Raw genomic sequence first — 16082 nt, forward strand, 5'->3', positions numbered from 1 at the left:
CCACCCCACCCCCCACTCCAGCAACCCTCAGTTTGTTTCCTGCAATTAAGAATTCCTCATATCGGGACGCCTGGGTGGCTCAGTCGGTTAAGCGTCTGCCTTCAGCTCAGGTCATGATCCCAGGGTCCTGGGATTGAGTCCCGCAGGGAGCCCGCTTCTCCCTCTGCCTCTGCCTCTCTCTCTCTCTCTCTCTCTCACATGAATAAAAAAATCTTTAAAAAAAAAAAAAAGAATTTCTCATATCAGTGAGATCATATGATACATGTCTTTCTCTGTTTGACTTATTTCACTCAACATAATACCCTCCAGTTCCATCCACGTCATTGCAAATGGCAAGATCTCATTCCTTTTGATGGCTGCATAATATTCCATTGTATATATATCAGGTAATGAGTCTTATTACTATCCTTTAGAGGTGGGCAGTCATGTTCCTTACTGATTTTCTGTGTATTTGTCCTATCAGTTATTCAGAAAAGGGTCTTGAAGTCTCTGGTGATTGTGGTTTTGTGTATTTCTCCATGGAGTTCTATCGGTTTTTACTTTATTTTGAAGCTCAGTTATTAGAGGCTGTTACGTCCCCTTGATGAATCTGCCTCTTCATCATTATGAAATGACCTTATCTCTGATGATGGTCTTGGCTCTGCAATCCAGTTTGTCTGATATTAAAACAGCTACTCTCTCTTTTGACTAGTATTAGCATGCATCCTTTCCCATGTTTTTAAGTTTAAACTATTTGTCTTTATATTTAAAGAGGGTTTCTTGTAGGCAGCCTTAATAGGAGTTGGGTATTGCCTTTTAAAGAAATCCAGCTGGGGCTCCTGGGTGGCTCAGTTGGTTAAGCATCGGACTCTCGGTTTTGGCTCAGGTTGTGATCTCAGGGTCATGGGCTTGAGTGCCATGTTGGGCTCTGCGCTTAGTGGGGAGTCTGCTTCTCTTACTCTCCCTCTGCCCCTCCCCCCTCTCTTTTTCTAAAATAAATTTAAAAAAATCCAATTGGCAATCTTTTCCTGTTTTTTTTTTTATTTAGACAGATTTTCCCTATTTAATTTTAATTCCAGTACAGTTATGTACAGTGTTATATTAGTTTCAGGTATAGAATATAGTGATTCAATTGTATACGTTATTCAGTGCTCATCACGACAGGTGCTCTCCTTCATCCCCCTCATCTGTTTCCCCCACCCCCCCACCTCCCCTCTGGTGACCATCAGGGTGTTGAGAGTCTGTTTCTTGGTTTGCCTCTTTTTTACCCCCTTTGTTTTCTTAAATTCCACCTATGAGTGAGATCATACGGTGTTTGTCTTTCTCTGACCGACTTATTTCACTTAGCGTAATACCGTCTAGCTCCATTCATGTTGAAAGTCCCAATACTTTTGACCTCTGGTGGTCTTGGTCGGGTCCTGGGGTAACTACACTTTGTCTTTCAGCCTGACATTCATGAGGGAAGTTGGCATAGCACTGTCCAGCAAAGACATCTAAGGGTGATTCAAAATTTCTCGATTTGTGTTGTTTCGATGGTGAGGGCCTCTGAAGAAGGGCACTTTGGCTATATTTGCTACTTCTCTTCTGAACTTAACAAGTCCCATCTTTTAAAGCCAACTTTCACATACCTTTCCTTCTTATTTTAAGAATTAAAAAAAAAAGTGGTGGGGGGCACCTGAGTGGCTCATTTGGTCGAGCGGCTGCCTTTGGCTTGGGTCCTGATCCCAGGGTCCTGGGATCAAGTCCCGCATTGGGCTCCCTGCTCCTCGGGAAGCCTGCTTCTCCCTCTCATTCTCCCTCTGTGCTCTCCCTCTCTCTCTCTCTCTCCTTCTCTGTCAAATAAATACAAAATCTTTAAAAAAAAAAAAAAGTACATGGTTGCTATTCCTGTCCTCCAATTTTTTTTTTTTTTTTTAAAGATTTTGGTTATTTATTTGAGACAGAGTGAGCATGGAGTGGGGAGAGGGAAAGGGAGAAGCAGGCTCCACACTGAGCAGGGAGCCCAGTGTGGACCTCGATCCCAGGACCCTGAGATCATGACCTGAGCCGAAGGCAGACGCTTCACCAATTGAGCCACCCAGGTGCCCCACCATCCATGTACTTTCAAAAAACTTGTATTTTGAAAATTTTCAGACGGAAAGAAAATTAGTAAGGAGTGTAACCAACTGACAGTCTTTCCCTTTTAATGGGTGTTTAGATGATTTTTGATGTGATTGGGCTTAAATGTACTGTCAAGTACTACTTTCATAGCGTGAGGACCTTAGAATGGTGTCCTTCCACGTCTCCTCCCCCAGCCTACCTGCTGTTGTCATACATTTTACTTGCATGGACCAGGTTGCTGTTGTTTTTGTCAAAACAAGAGACCGTCTTCAGAAGGAAGGTCTGACGTATTTGCTGTGTCCTTGTCATTTCTGGTGCTCTGCACTTCTGGTGAAGGTTTCTCTTTGCACCCAGAGTCCTCTCCCTCCCGTGGAAGGACCCCATCACCACCCTTACCCGACAGTTCCCATACTTGGCAGCCCTCCCATCTGGAGTGCGCCGTGGTGCTGGTGTGCGTCTTCATAGACTTGTGTGAGCCTCAGCAGCACCTGTGGAAGATTTTCAGGGGCTGTTGAGTTGGAGGACGACGGATGTTTTCTTTCAGTTCTCCACGGATGCTGCCTGGCATGTGCTCACCATGTTCCCCACGAGCACCTGCTGCCGTCCCATCTCCCTCCTCTGCTTGCTGGTTCTGCTCTGGCTGCTCTCTGGGGGTGGCCTGGGGTGTGGTGTCCTTCATGTTTCTTTGCTTGGGTTTCACTGAGTGCCTTGGATCTCCGAGTTTACAGGTTTTCCGTCAGAATTTGAACTTCTGTGCTTTACTTCTTCACATATCTTTCTGCCCCTCACCCCTGTGGGGCCACCAGTGCTCGGCTGTTGAGGTGCTTGCAGCTTCCCACTTGCTGACCCTAACTTGCTCTTTCTCTGCATCCCCTCTGATCTGTGCTCAGTGTCCCCGGTCTTCGCTTCTGAATGCTTCTGTTGCTGGCAGTCCCACCTGGTGTGTGTCTCCTGTCCCACGGGCATAGTCTTCACCCCCAGAGGCTCCTACCTAGCATGTCTCTAGTTCACATGTATTAACTGACTGATGTCTGCATCTGCTAATTTTGCCATCTGTGTCAACTCCGGGTTGGTTTCGCTTGACTGGTTTTTCTTATTATGTGCTGTATTTTCTTAATTGCATGCCTGGGGGTATTTTTTTCAGTATACTTTTTATTTTGGAAAACTTTTCAGATTTTTGGAAAAGTTATAAAGATAATAGAGAGTTCCTGTACACCTCTCTTCCGGCTTCCTCTCAGGGCTGACACCTCATGTTACTATGATACCTTCCTTAAAACAGCAACCATCATCGGTGCATTGCTCTCAGTACAAGTGCAGACTTTATTCAGATTTCCTCTGTTCCTACTAATGTCCCTTCTCTGTCCCAGGACCGCATCCAGCACATTGGATCGTCCTGTCTCCTGGGTCTCCTCTGTTCGGGGACAACTTCTCAGTCTTTCCTGGTCCTCATGACCTTGGGAGTCTGCAGGAGCGCCAGCCAGTGTTCTGTACGATGTCCTCTTTTTGGGTTTGTGTGACGTTTTCTTCGTAGACTGGGTTTTTGGTTTTGGGGAGAGATGACCACAGAGAGGGTGTGTCTTCTCCTCACATCCGGTCTGGGGTGTGTGCTGTCCCCGTGGCCTGTGGGGGCTAGCCTCGGCCACCTGGTCATGGGGGCAACTGCCAGGTTCCTGCATGGTGTAGTCACAGCCCCGCTTTTGTCCTCTGTCCTTCAGAGCAGGCCCACAGCCTAGCACACAAGCAAGGGGAGGGGAGCGTCTCCTTGTGGGGAAGGTTTGTGTTTCAGCCCACTTCTTTGTTTCTTCAGTGATTTATTGATGTCGGTATGGACTCATGTATATTTATTTTGTACCATGCTATTGATTTTTTGCTCAGATCGTTCCAGCTTTCATGTCTGGGAGTATCTGGATGCCAGACGCTGAGTTTTGCCTCGGTGGGTGCTGCATAGTTTTGTATTCCTGTAAATCTTCCTGGGCTTTGTTCTGGAATCCAGTTAGTTCTTGGAAACAGTTTGCTCCTTTCAGGTCTTGCTTTTACGATGTAGGCAGGCCAGGGCCTCGCTCAGTTTTGGGTTAGTGCTCGCCCTGTGCCGCACTCTGGCCTTCGGAGCCCAGCCCTGCCTCTCATCTGTGCGTGCTTCCCTGCCTGCCCCTGGGTTGTTTCCTGCTTTCTGAAGACCCAAGGGGACTTCTACACACCTCTGGATAATTTCCTTCAAACTATGTCTTCTCTGATCTAAATATTCCCATTGACACACACACATAGCCTTCTGACTTTTTAATCCTCTTGAGGGTTTTTTGTTTTTTAAATAAATTCTGTGCATGTTTGACAGACCTGCATGCAAAGAAGAAACTGCTTCCGCTCTGTTTCATGTCATTTTAAATACTGTTGTTTCATTTTATATCATTAAACAGTAACAAGGAAAACAAGGGAATGTGACCCTAAGTATAGCCCGGGGCCTGAGCTGGAGCAGGATGGTCAAATTGGAGTAAGGCCTGTGCTTTTTTAATAGCGTGGTATCTGTGGGTCTTTGGAGTTGATCATTTCACTGTGATGATGTGTGGTTTTAATGTTAGGGGAAGCCTAGTGGAGGGTATACAGGAACTCTGCACTTTTTTATCAGTGGAAATTATTTCAAAAAAAAAAAAAAAAAAAAAGAACCCAATAGGAGTACAGTCCTTTTTTCCCCCCAAGTGAACGTTTACGACAGTGTTCCACTAGATGGGTGCAGTCTTAATAGAAGTGCCTCAGACTCACAAGTGTGTGGCGTGAATTGCGGGAGCCCCTCCTCCCCCCTCACAGGCGTCCCGCCTGCCTTGTCTTCTCCATGCAGGAGGGAGCGGAGGGAGCAAGTGTGGCTCTTCCAGAAGCCGGCCTCCTGACCCTTCCTCCCCCGTGTTTACATTCCGCCTGCATTAGTCATTGGACTGGCTGTGTTGTTTCTTTAACTTGGTGTTATGGCCCAGAAATCTTGTGTGCCTTTCCTGCCCGGTACTGTGCCTGCTTTCACCCTTGCCAGCCGGCGTGGTCGGTCTCTCCCTGCTCTTCTGCCTCACGGGTCCCTGCCTGGCTGCAGTGCAGTCCGCTGGCTCCTCACAGGGCCTTCTGCGTGGGGCGCCCTCGGCTTCTGACCACAGCTGGTGCTGGGAGGCCCGGCAGACTCTGTGTTGACACCTGAAGCCCTTCCTGCCTCTTGACCTCGGGTGTTAGCGAATGATTTAGAGTGTCTTCGCTGCTGGGGGCGTGCACTTGGGGCATGCCACCAGGACTAGACGTCCGCTTGCCTGCAGGTGGCCAGCGATGGGCCGCAGTCCTTGGGTTTCCAGTTTATGAACATGCTGTGTAAAAGAAGTCCTTGTATTGTCTGAAAATGACTGGGGTTTTTGTTTTGGCTTGATATAATCTGTGCTTGTCAAGGCCATATTTCCTTAAATAACAATGTTTGTAACTTGTAAAAGTATCTGCTCTTTGCACCTACCAGAAGGTGAGAGGTGATTGCACTGGGTCAGGATTTGCACCTCCGTCATTACATGGGTCCTGCAGGCTTCTTGTAGAAACACTGTTCCCTGGCACGTGTGAGCAGTGCCCCCGTTCCCAGTGCCCCATTCCTGCAGCGATCCTTGTAGGGAAGAGAAGGCCTCCTCTGCCCCAGGGCGTGCTGGCTTCTCCGTTCTCAGCCGCCAAAGCTGAGGACAGGGTGCCTTGTGGGCAGCAAGGCCTTGGTGAGCGGTCGTGTCCCCGTTGGGGGCAAGGAGGAGCATGGGCAGGTTCCCTGGGACTGCCTGTTCTGCCTTTGAAAGCCTCGATGTCCTGCTGCGGAAAGGAAGAAAGGTTACGGCCTTGTCACTCTTCGTCACCTAACTTCTGGAAATGTGGTTCTCCACAAGAATTCATTTTTGCACTGTGGAGTTTATTATTTTTTTGGCCCACATTAAAAGTAGATAAATTGTTCATCTGAAGTCCAGTATTTTTTAATCAGTAAGGGCTTTACTTAAAACATGAAAATCTGGAGCTACTAAGGTCCTAGGTCCGGGTAGCCGCAGAGTGTGGTAGGTTAGCAAGATGAACAAAGATGCGCAGATGAGAGCAGCGATTAACCAAAAGTTGATAGAAACTGGAGAAAGAGAACATCTCAAAGAGTTGCTGAGAGCTAAATTAATTGAATGTGGCTGGAAGGACCAGTTGAAGGTACACTGTAAAGAGGTAGTTAAAGAAAAAGGACTAGAACATGTTACTGTTGATGACTTGGTGGCTGAAATCACACCAAAAGGCAGAGCCCTGGTACCTGACAGTGCAAAGAAGGAGCTCCTACAAAGAATAAGAACATTCCCTGCTCAGCATGCCAGCCTTTCAGACTGGATGAGATTGTGTTGTTTTGTGGTTTTATTTCTGAAAGTAAAACTTGGCATAAATTAGGAATCACTTTCCCAAAATAAAATCTTTTTGTATGATGGTATACAGTTTTCACTAATGATGTATATATACATTGTATTGATTTTTTTCCCTAAATGTGTTATTTTAGTAAATACCTCATGAATGAAAAATAAATAAATAAAACATGAAAATCTGAGGAGCAATAAGGAAACCCTGGCACCCCTTTTGGCTTTGGCAAATAGGACAAAGCCAGTTACTTTCCACGACTTTGTTGAGATTGTAGTCCTTAACTTTTTAAAGCCGATTGAGAGGGCTTAGAGTTCCTTCTTCTCTAATGAGATTAGCTCAGATATTAAAGTTTGACCCTCCACAGTCTCTTGTAGAGGTTTGGTGACCCTGGGGTAGCTCGTGGCATTGACAGAAATGAGAATGACCAAGCGGCACCCATATTGGAGATAGTTCACTGTCCCAGTTTGCCTGTGTTGTGTCTGGGCGGTGGTCCTTCCCGCACAAGCCCGTGTGATTGGACTGAGAGAGGTCTCCTGGAAAGTAGGTGGTGGCAGCCTAACATTCATGTCTGGCTGAGGCACCAACCTTGTGGTCCCCTCGGGGCGCCTTGTCCCCATGTCACCCAGCAGCAGGTTCTCCACACAGTCCTGTCACTACCAGCACCGGGCTTTCTGTTACCAAAAGATGAAGAATGGTGCTGAGTGGGGTTGTTTTCTTTCAAAGGCCATGGCTGATGGGTTGTACTAAAATGAATTTATGTTTCTGAAGTCTTTGAGAACCTTTGAGTGAAGAAGGCAGACATGGTCCTTTGATCATATTTGTTGTTGGGAACAGGACCTCTGGCTTCTCCTTTCTCACTCGGACTGAGGAGACCACAAAGAGCAGCTCTCGGCCCAGCCACAGGGACATGTGGCTTCTCCAGGTTCTTCTTGTGCCTCCTCTCTGCACAGCGAGGGAAGAACTGCGGTGGTGGTTGTTGACTTGCAGAATGGGCTTTCCCCAGTTTTCTGGGTTGGGGGGAGCTTGGTCTGGCTTCGCAGCCAGAGGCCAAGATCCTCAAGAGTGTGATGGCCATCTGTTTGGTCGTGGTAGATGGGGCAGATCAGAACGTTCTCTGTCTTCGGCTGTAAGCAAGGTGTCCATTCACGCGCTCTGGTTGTAAACCACTGGAGATCTGTTCTTAGCCATGGAGAATTGGAACCTTCTCTTGAAATTTTGTTTTCAGAAAAGTTACAGCAGAACAGTATCAGAAAGGTTTTGTTTGTAAGGTGGCCTACAAAACATTTAGTCAGTGTTTTCTCAAATAACTCAGTGGTCTGATTAGAGAATAATGAGGAGAACATAAATTTACAAATACCATAGAACATGTTTTGTTTGTTTAATAGTTGGCAATAAATTGCATTTCCTTTTTTTCTGGGTTTTTTTTTTTTTTTTAAAGCTTTATCTGTTAATTTGAGAGAGGAAGAGCGTGTGCGAGGCAGGGGAGAGGCAGAGAGAGAATCTCCAGCAGACTGCCCGCTGAGCGAGGAACCCGTGCGATCTCAGGACTGATATCACGACCTGAGCTGAAACCAAGAGTCAGACACTCAACCAACTGTGCCCCCCAGGCGCCCCATAAATTGCATTTCTGAAGGCAGAAATGTAAATCGCTTTGACACCTGGACCTTGCCTTCTCTGATTTTATGCGTCTCTTGCTGGTGGCCAGCAGAACCAGTCACCCTCCAGTCTGACTTGCTGTGAGGTGGGCATTTTTATCATACCTAGGGCTCTCGTGGGCACATTCTTCCCGGAAGCTGAACACCTTCCCTGCCAATTGAGGATGTGAACAGGTGGGTGTTTTATTGTTTTGTAGAGACCCCAGGGAAAGACAGTCTCAAGTCTCCTTGTTGACCATCCCTATGTTCTGGAAGCTCTCCCTTCTCTCACACAGACTCTACCGTGAAAAGCCACCTCTTCATGCGTTCCCATGCACGCACGTGCCCACACAGGCCATGAACAGCTCACTGACTTCCCGTGCTTCTGGCTGCCGACCGTTAGATGTGATTTCTGTAGAGTGTGCGTGTGAGGCCAGAGGCCATCTGCTTGCGGCAGGAGGCAGCAAAACATCGTCTCCTCTCCCTTTCCAGTTTAAAGTTTGGATGATGTTTCCCCTAGTTTTGTTGAGATACAGTTACTTATAACCCTGCATATGGTTAGGGGTAGGGTTAGGGTTATGTGTGTATCGTGCAGTGATCCCACGGTGGATTTACCCCACATCCATCATCTGACGGAGTCACCATTGTTTTCTTGTGATGAGAACTGGTAAGACCTACTCTGCCCCTTTCCACAGTGAATCTTTTTGTTCTCCCCTGACCCCCCCAAGTCACCCCCATCTGTTCCAGCCCCCCGTATTTGATCTGGTCAGAGGCACCCTTCTCATTGTTCTGCCCCTGATCTCTGGAGTTGAGATTTTGTCATTGTTTTTTCCGTATTGGTCTGCGGAGATAGGTGTTGTGTTCTGGATCTCGCTGTATTTTGATACCTAGGTGACTGACTCACACTGTAATCTTGCTGGCTCAGAACCAGTTCAGTGCAAGTGGCTGCCTGCACAAAAGGCGGGTATGTTCCCAGACACCTTAGCCTTCTTTACAAGGTGTGTGCTTGGACGACTTCTTCTTCTTCTTCTTCTTTTTTAAGGATTTTATTTATTTTATTTTAGAGAGAGAGGGAGGGCAGAGGGAGAGAGAGTCTCAATGAGACTCCGTGCTGAGCGCAGAGTCCGATCTCTTCAAGACCCTGAAATCGTGACCTGAGCCAAACCCAAAAGTGGGATTCTCAACTGACGGAGCCACCCAGGCACCCCGAGGTGTGCTTGGACTTGTGTCCCCACTTGAAGATCCATCTATCCCAGAATTCCGGAAGGCTGTGCATGCGTAGCTCTGTCCACCTCTCACCAGGCTCTCTCTGGGCTTGGCTGGAGCAGTCGTGTCAGTCCCTTCCCGGAGTGCTCCAGGCCTCAGGGTCTGAGGGTGGGGGCTGAGACAAGCCTGAGAATATCCTTCCCTGATTCAGGACAGGGTTGGAACCATTTGGATTCTTCATCTTGCCAGTTGATTTCACTGGAGTGTCTCCTTCAAGGGGAGCTGAGATTGACAGCTACAAAGCATGGGAAATTCCTGTGTGGTGCCAGTGGGTGTGAAATGTGGTCACCTCTCTGCCTGGAATTCATGGACATTGTCATGGGGACAGGAAGGCGGGGGCGGGGTGGGATCCACACATATGCCCATTTGGTGCCATCATTGCCTGGCTCAGGTTCTTGGTTTTCGCCCATCTGATTGTCCGCTTGACACCCGTGGGGTCTCAACTTGGCCCTGGCTGCCAGCCTCCACTTGTTCTGGTGTACCTTCCAGGGTCACTTCCCGTTGCACAGAGGCGTCCATGTGTACGTGGGGGGTTGTTGGTCTCCCCCCCGAGGAGCCAGTCACAGCCAGGAGGAAGCTTTTGGATTTCCTTGGGAACTTTAAATCACGTCACTCCTGGTAGATTTTTGTTCTCTTTCAACTTTTAACCACAAAATGATCGTTTCCCTTTGTGGTTCCTCCCTGTTTATATTCCAGATGCCCTTGGTCCCCATACCCTGTCTCTGACCTTAATCAGCACCACAGCATCTCTTTTGCCTATGTGACAGGCACGTATTTCCGGATGGCAAGAGGCTGCTGGTCACTCTTGGCAGGCTGCCTGAAGATGAGACAACCAGCAGAGCCACAGGGACTTGTCCGAGTTGGGAGGGAGCTTGTGATTTCCCTGTTCGTCCCGTTAGGAGCTGTCCAGTGGGGAGTCCATAACTGAATGCCTCTGTCTGAGCCTCTTGCAGGGTCATCGTTCTGTGTTAACTATGTGGGTCAGTCCCGCTGGAGAGTGAGTGACTGAGGATAGCCTGTGCACATTCTGTGGCACCTTGGCACAGACGAATCATTCCATTCTGGCTCTTCTCCTGTTCAGCTGAGCAGTGGAACCAGGTCAGGATTATGGGTCCTTGCCATTTTATAAGCTAGTGTGGAGCCAGGCACAGCAGATCTGGGTCATGAATTGTGTTTCCGAGTTGATGGAGAGAAAGTTTGCTCTGGCGTAACACTTGTAATCTTAAGTGGAGAGGTGGGGAGCGTTGGTTCAGAAACCTAAGCCCCCTAAGCAGCAGGTTCAGTGTGATCTCGTGTTTTGGCTAAAAAAATGCACACCAGGGAGCCTGGGTGGCTCAGTCTCTCTTAAGTGTCCGACTCTTGATCTCAGCTCAGGTCTTGATCTCAGGGTCGTGTTGGGCTGCATGTTGGGCGTGGAGCCTACTTAAAAAAAAGCACAGCAGTGTCTTGCTGGGAGACATGGGTGGTGGGGCTTCGTCTTTAGTTCTCCTCTCATGTGTCTGTATTGTCTAAGTGTTTTACAGTAAAAACGTACTGCTGTTTCCACATTAAAGAGTTGTTTACAAAGAGAGACCACACTTCATTTCCGCTTCCTGTCTCCAGACCCCTTGAGCCAAGCCAAGTCGGGACTGCAGCTCTAGGGTGATGGGGAGTATGAGCCAGGCCTGAGTTAGCGCTTTACTGATAATCAGGTGTTTTCAGTAACTTTTAATAACTGACAGTGGTGTGAAAGTTGAAAATCCAGACAAGAAAGAGGTATTGACATGGCACAGGACTAAATAAATGGCTTCGTTGATTATTTGTCCTTCTTGGCTAGGCTGCAAGGCTAGGACTTCAGGTGAAGCAGAGACTGACACATTTCTTTCAGCTCTGCTTGGGGTGTCCCCTGCAGTGGCCGTTAGCCTTTAACATTTCTGGTGCCTTTTGAGGGCCCCAGGGAAAGGAGGGAGGAGGTGGGGCAGCACCTGTCCCAGGTCTCAGGGAATGCCGCCAAAGAATGTACCCTTGAGCTAACTCAGGCGCCCCGACTGCCACGGCCAGGCCACGGCCCAGAGAGCTTGAATGGCTGCACTGTGGTCACCAAGTGAGTGACGCATGGCTCAGAGGTCTCCTGGCTTTCTCCTGCCCGTCACCTCTGTTCGTGGGGCTGAGAATGTTCACTAAACAGTTGATGATGAGGTAAGTTCGGTGAAAACACACACACACACACCCACAGCAAATACCTCCAGCCTGAATCGGAGTCACTGAAGGGCCTCAGTTTCTTGAGATGAGAATTTGAAAGATGGGTTCAGTGGACTGTGTTCCCCAACAAACCTGTCGGTGGGGCTTCTTTCTGGCTTTGGACAGATGGGTGCAGCAGTGTGTGGAACCAGAGCTGTGTGTGCTGTCCTTGGGGCTGCTCGTGGGGGATGCTTCAAACCCTGAGTCCGGCTGGCTCCATACTGGTTCACAGGACTCGGCAGCCCAAGGCAATGAGTCTGGGTGCAGGGAGCTTTTCCTCTTCCTGTAAAGGTTTCTTCTGGAAGAGTCCTGAGGCTCTGCTTCCCAGGCCAGCTGAGGACATGTGTTCACCTAGAACCAGCTGCCAAGGTGAGGGCGCTTGGACATGGATCTAATGTGGGGCTGGGCTGTGCTGTGCTGCTCCCCGGGCCGCAGCCCCCTTGGATAGCCTGCCCAGCCTCTGCATGCTCCCCCTTGTTGAGATGAAGGTGATACCCCGCCTGCAGGGAGGGAGGACACTGTGTGTGGTGGGTTCCACAGCCTCCCCGAACCTGGGGGTTCTTTGTGACCATCTCCTCCTTTTTGACCTCTGTGCAGGATTAACTCCGTCTTCCTTTTGGTGTCGGAAAGCATGTCATCCCGTGTGAGTCACTTGTTCACGTAACTAGGAAATCACATAGCCTCGTGTAAGCTAGAATTCTTGCCATAATCCATCTTTTTGTCGACAAGCGTGAGGTTGGGGCTTTTACAGTGGGGAAGCTGTCGCTCCTTCCGACGGTGCGCGTGGACCAACAGGTGTGCCTCCCTTCTGGCCGTCCCCTCTCCGATGCCCACCCCTGCACTCCCTATTTGGATGGATGATGAACAGTCTGCTCAGGGCCTGGGCACTGGGCCAATAAGCATCTTGGCTGGTGCATCTGTGCAGCGAGCTGTCCTCTGGAGCACCTGCGGTGGAGCAGGTCTGCTCGCTCTCCTCACTGTCTTCAGTTGTCTGTGTCCCTGACCTCAGGAATGACGTGCCGGGTGCGGGTCCCATTGTCTCGAGGCCAGAACCCTACAGTGCTAGTGCCAGTCACTTCAGTGAGAACTGATTTGTGTATTTGCCACCAGCTCTCTCTAGCACTCTTCTCCTCCTCCTCACCCGCCTCCCCCCTCAGAAAGCAAACTGGTGGGAGAGCCAGCCTGTGGCTGTCTATTCAGCAGCTCAGTCAGGTTGCCCTGCACTTTTCTTTAGATTTTCTGCAAATGAACCTGTGTCCTGTTGATTTTTGTTTTTAAAGAAAGACTTACTTGGCCTTACAGCAAAAATGTCCACTCTTCACTGCCCAGGGCACCTCCCTGGGTTGGGCGGTGTCCTCAGTGTGGGTCTGCAGCACGTGCAGACCCCCGAGGATGCAGGTGTGGCCGCATGTGCTCCCAGAGTAGCTTGCCAGCCAGGTGCCGAGGCTCATGGTCATCCACAACTGAGGAGAAGAGGAGTTAAAAATGCACTGTCACTCTGCAGCTGGGATGCCAGAAATCGCATCTTTCACGGTGGCTTTCTTGGTGGAAGGGAGGCTTTGATAGATGCTCATTTATACTTGGACCTGAGTCAGAGCTTGAGCAGCGCAGGACGCAGAAAATAGAATGTTTGGTGAATAAAGACGAAGGTGTATGTGTGTAAGAAATGAGGATTGGAAACTGAAATGGTTAGGTCCTGCAGCAGGTTGGTTTCTAAATTTTTTTTTTTTTTTTTGCATTTTCAGATTTTTAGATGAAAATTCTATATCTCAGGAAATCATTGGAAGTAGTTACAGCCTCCATGGTGGTGACATCCTGTCTGCCCCCTCTTCCCCCCCCCCACTCACGGCCAGTCCTCCCCTGACAAGCAGGCACACATCTGACGTGCCTGGGGCTGTGTGCACTGTGTCCAGAGGGAGTTTGCATCCACGAGAGCAGAGGACCCGGGTGTGGCCCTCGGAAGTGCACTGCTGCCGAGCTCACTGCGGGAGCTGCTTCTGGATGCCCTGTCCGGTCTGCGCACACGGTCAATTCATGCAGGCTCTGCCTCTCCGGGCTCTTAGCCCGACAACCAGCTTCAAGGCATATTGACAGCCCTGTTCATGGTTTGCACTGGGGGTGCTGCTGCTGCTGCTTCTTCTTTAAATTATCTTATAAATTTTTCCTTCCACTTAGAAACTGGTAGACAGTCTATCTCAGAAATTCTTAGATTTTTTAAAACGAGGTAAAACGCCCAAGTGTGCCTGGTTTGCTGAGATGCATGTCAGCCTCCTTCCATACCCTGCTGACTGCAGACCGCTCCTGGAACTGCTTCATGACTAGTCTGGGGCAGGCGTGGGGCTGTCCCCACCTGCCAGGAACCAGTCACAGAGGCTCTCCAGGCATGTCCCAGCTACACACATTTTAGGGCCAGCTTTTTGGAGAGTGTTAGTGGGCACAGGTGACTCCATGCCCTGAATCTTCTCTCTGTTGGTTGGCCCCTCTCGAGCATGCCTGGGCTTGGCTGTGGCCATAGGCACCTTGACCTTAGATTCCTCGTGTGCTGTCTGTACCCTGTACGGTGACATGGGCCTGAAAGGACTTTGCCTTGACAAAATCTCCCCAGTCCCACACCTCCCACAGAAACATGCACAAAAGGGAAGAACAGTGCCCAAGAGTTTTCTCCGTCCTCCAGACTCTGTGTCTCCTCTCCTCTGTTCTGCTTTTCCTGGCTGTGGTTGTCTCAGAAGTGACCCCTGACCACAGTGGGGGTGCCTGCAGGTCAGGGCCTCTGTGTGTGTGTGTGTGTGTGTGTGTCTTTGCCCTTGGAGACTCAGACTGCAGGGTGTGCTTTTGCTCACCCTTCTTGATCTTCTAGCCACTGCTAAATTCAGACTGTGTTTGCTTATCACCAGGTTCATAATCAGGCTTATGGACAAATTTAGATGTGTTTTTCTTTTTTTTTTTCTTTTAATATTTATTTATTTGAGAGAGAGTACAAGCAGGGAGGAGAGAGAGAAGCAGGCTCCCCACAGAGCAGGGAGCCCGACGCGGGGCTCGATCCCAGGACCCTGGGATCATGACCTGAGCCGAAGGCAGACGCTTAACGACTGAGCCACCCAGGAGCCCCTAGATGTGTTTTTCTTAGGCTGTTAATATTCAAGATCTTTTTGTATACCTGTATTTTAAAGAAAGCCCTGAAAAAATACCATGCTAGTTAATCATGCTTTATAATCCTATTACTTTTGTTTCCACCTGAATTATCTGTACCTTAATAACACGTAGTTTAGTTTAGTATCTTTTTAAGCTCCACATTTTTGTTATTTTCTGTGGAAATTGTCATGGTGATTAGGCTTCAGTGTCAGGATCAAGAATTGGGATGAAGCATCAGTCACTGGGATGGTGGACCTCCGGGCTTATCAAGTCATCGTTTATACATGCAAATGGACATACTAATCCCATGGTTTTTGAACCTGGGTGTTTTGACTCTTGTCTTTTCCATACCTTACCTGGACAGAGGTGCTAAAGTGCTTTCTTTAATCAGGGCTGTCTAGAGGGGCTCCTCTCCTCTGAACCGAAATGTCCCGAGTGACAGTTTTCCCAGGACAGGCTGCATGGGTGGTGCAGCCCAGAAGTGTCGGGGAGCACTCGTTCCCCACACGCGCTGCCTCCGGCCATCTGTCTGTCCTCTCTGGGGCTTTGCTGGGGAAGGCAGCTGCGAGCAGGGCCGGCTAGCCACAGAGGGTGCAGAGACAGGAGAACGTGATTGTGTTCCAGGAGGAGTGTGTTTGCAGAGACAGATGATGGCCGTGAGTTGCTGAGCCCTGCTCTCTTTCAGTACTTTTTTGATGAAGAGAATAACTAGGATCAGTAAGCACAAGATCTGGTTGATTTCTCTTAAAATACTGTACATTTGGGGGGTGCCTGGGTGGACTCCTGATTTTGGCTCAGGTCGTGATCTCAGGGTCATGGGATCAAGCCCCAAGTTGGGCTCTATGCTGGGTGTGGAGCCTGCTGGAGATTCTCTCCCTCTGCTCCTCCCCCTCCCTCTCTTAAAAAAATTAAAAAATACTGTGCATTTGCAAGTCTGATAGTAAGGTTTTTAAAAAGAGTTTTTCTGCATAAGGGACATATTTAAAGGATATGGGGGAGGGGAGAAGGTAAAGGAAATTACCAGGAAAATAATTATTTAAAAGTTTTGTCTTTTTGCAACATTGAGGCGCTCCCCTGCCCCCGCCCCGCCCCACCACATGCTTTGTCCGTGCGCTGGCAAGCACAATCGTGTGTCAGTCTGAGTTTGTCCCAGAGCATCTAGGGATTGTTTTCCTTGCCTGAAGGCTGGGGTTTTCTTTTCTTGAGTACTTGTTGGATCTTAGTGCTGCATTAATTGTTTGTAGACCTCAGGTTCTCACAGTTCACCTCAATTATCATTAGTGCAGGCATCTTAACAAATAGTCCAGTAACACCCATGGTTACTCCAGGTTCAGAGGAAGGAGATTTGCAGAGAGGAGGTGAGGATTT

At 48.9% G+C, this 16082-nt stretch overlaps 1 pseudogene; it reads left to right on the top strand.

Moving 5' to 3' along the window:
• Positions 1-222: 222 nt before the first annotated feature.
• LOC102738225 (transcription and mRNA export factor ENY2 pseudogene) lies at positions 223-15606 on the top strand (annotated as a pseudogene).
• The last annotated feature ends 476 nt before the right edge of the window (positions 15607-16082 follow it).

Source organism: Leptonychotes weddellii, chromosome 16 (genome assembly GCF_054177405.1).
Source record: "Leptonychotes weddellii isolate Sample4059 chromosome 16, ASM5417740v2, whole genome shotgun sequence".
Lineage (NCBI taxonomy): Eukaryota > Metazoa > Chordata > Mammalia > Carnivora > Phocidae > Leptonychotes > Leptonychotes weddellii.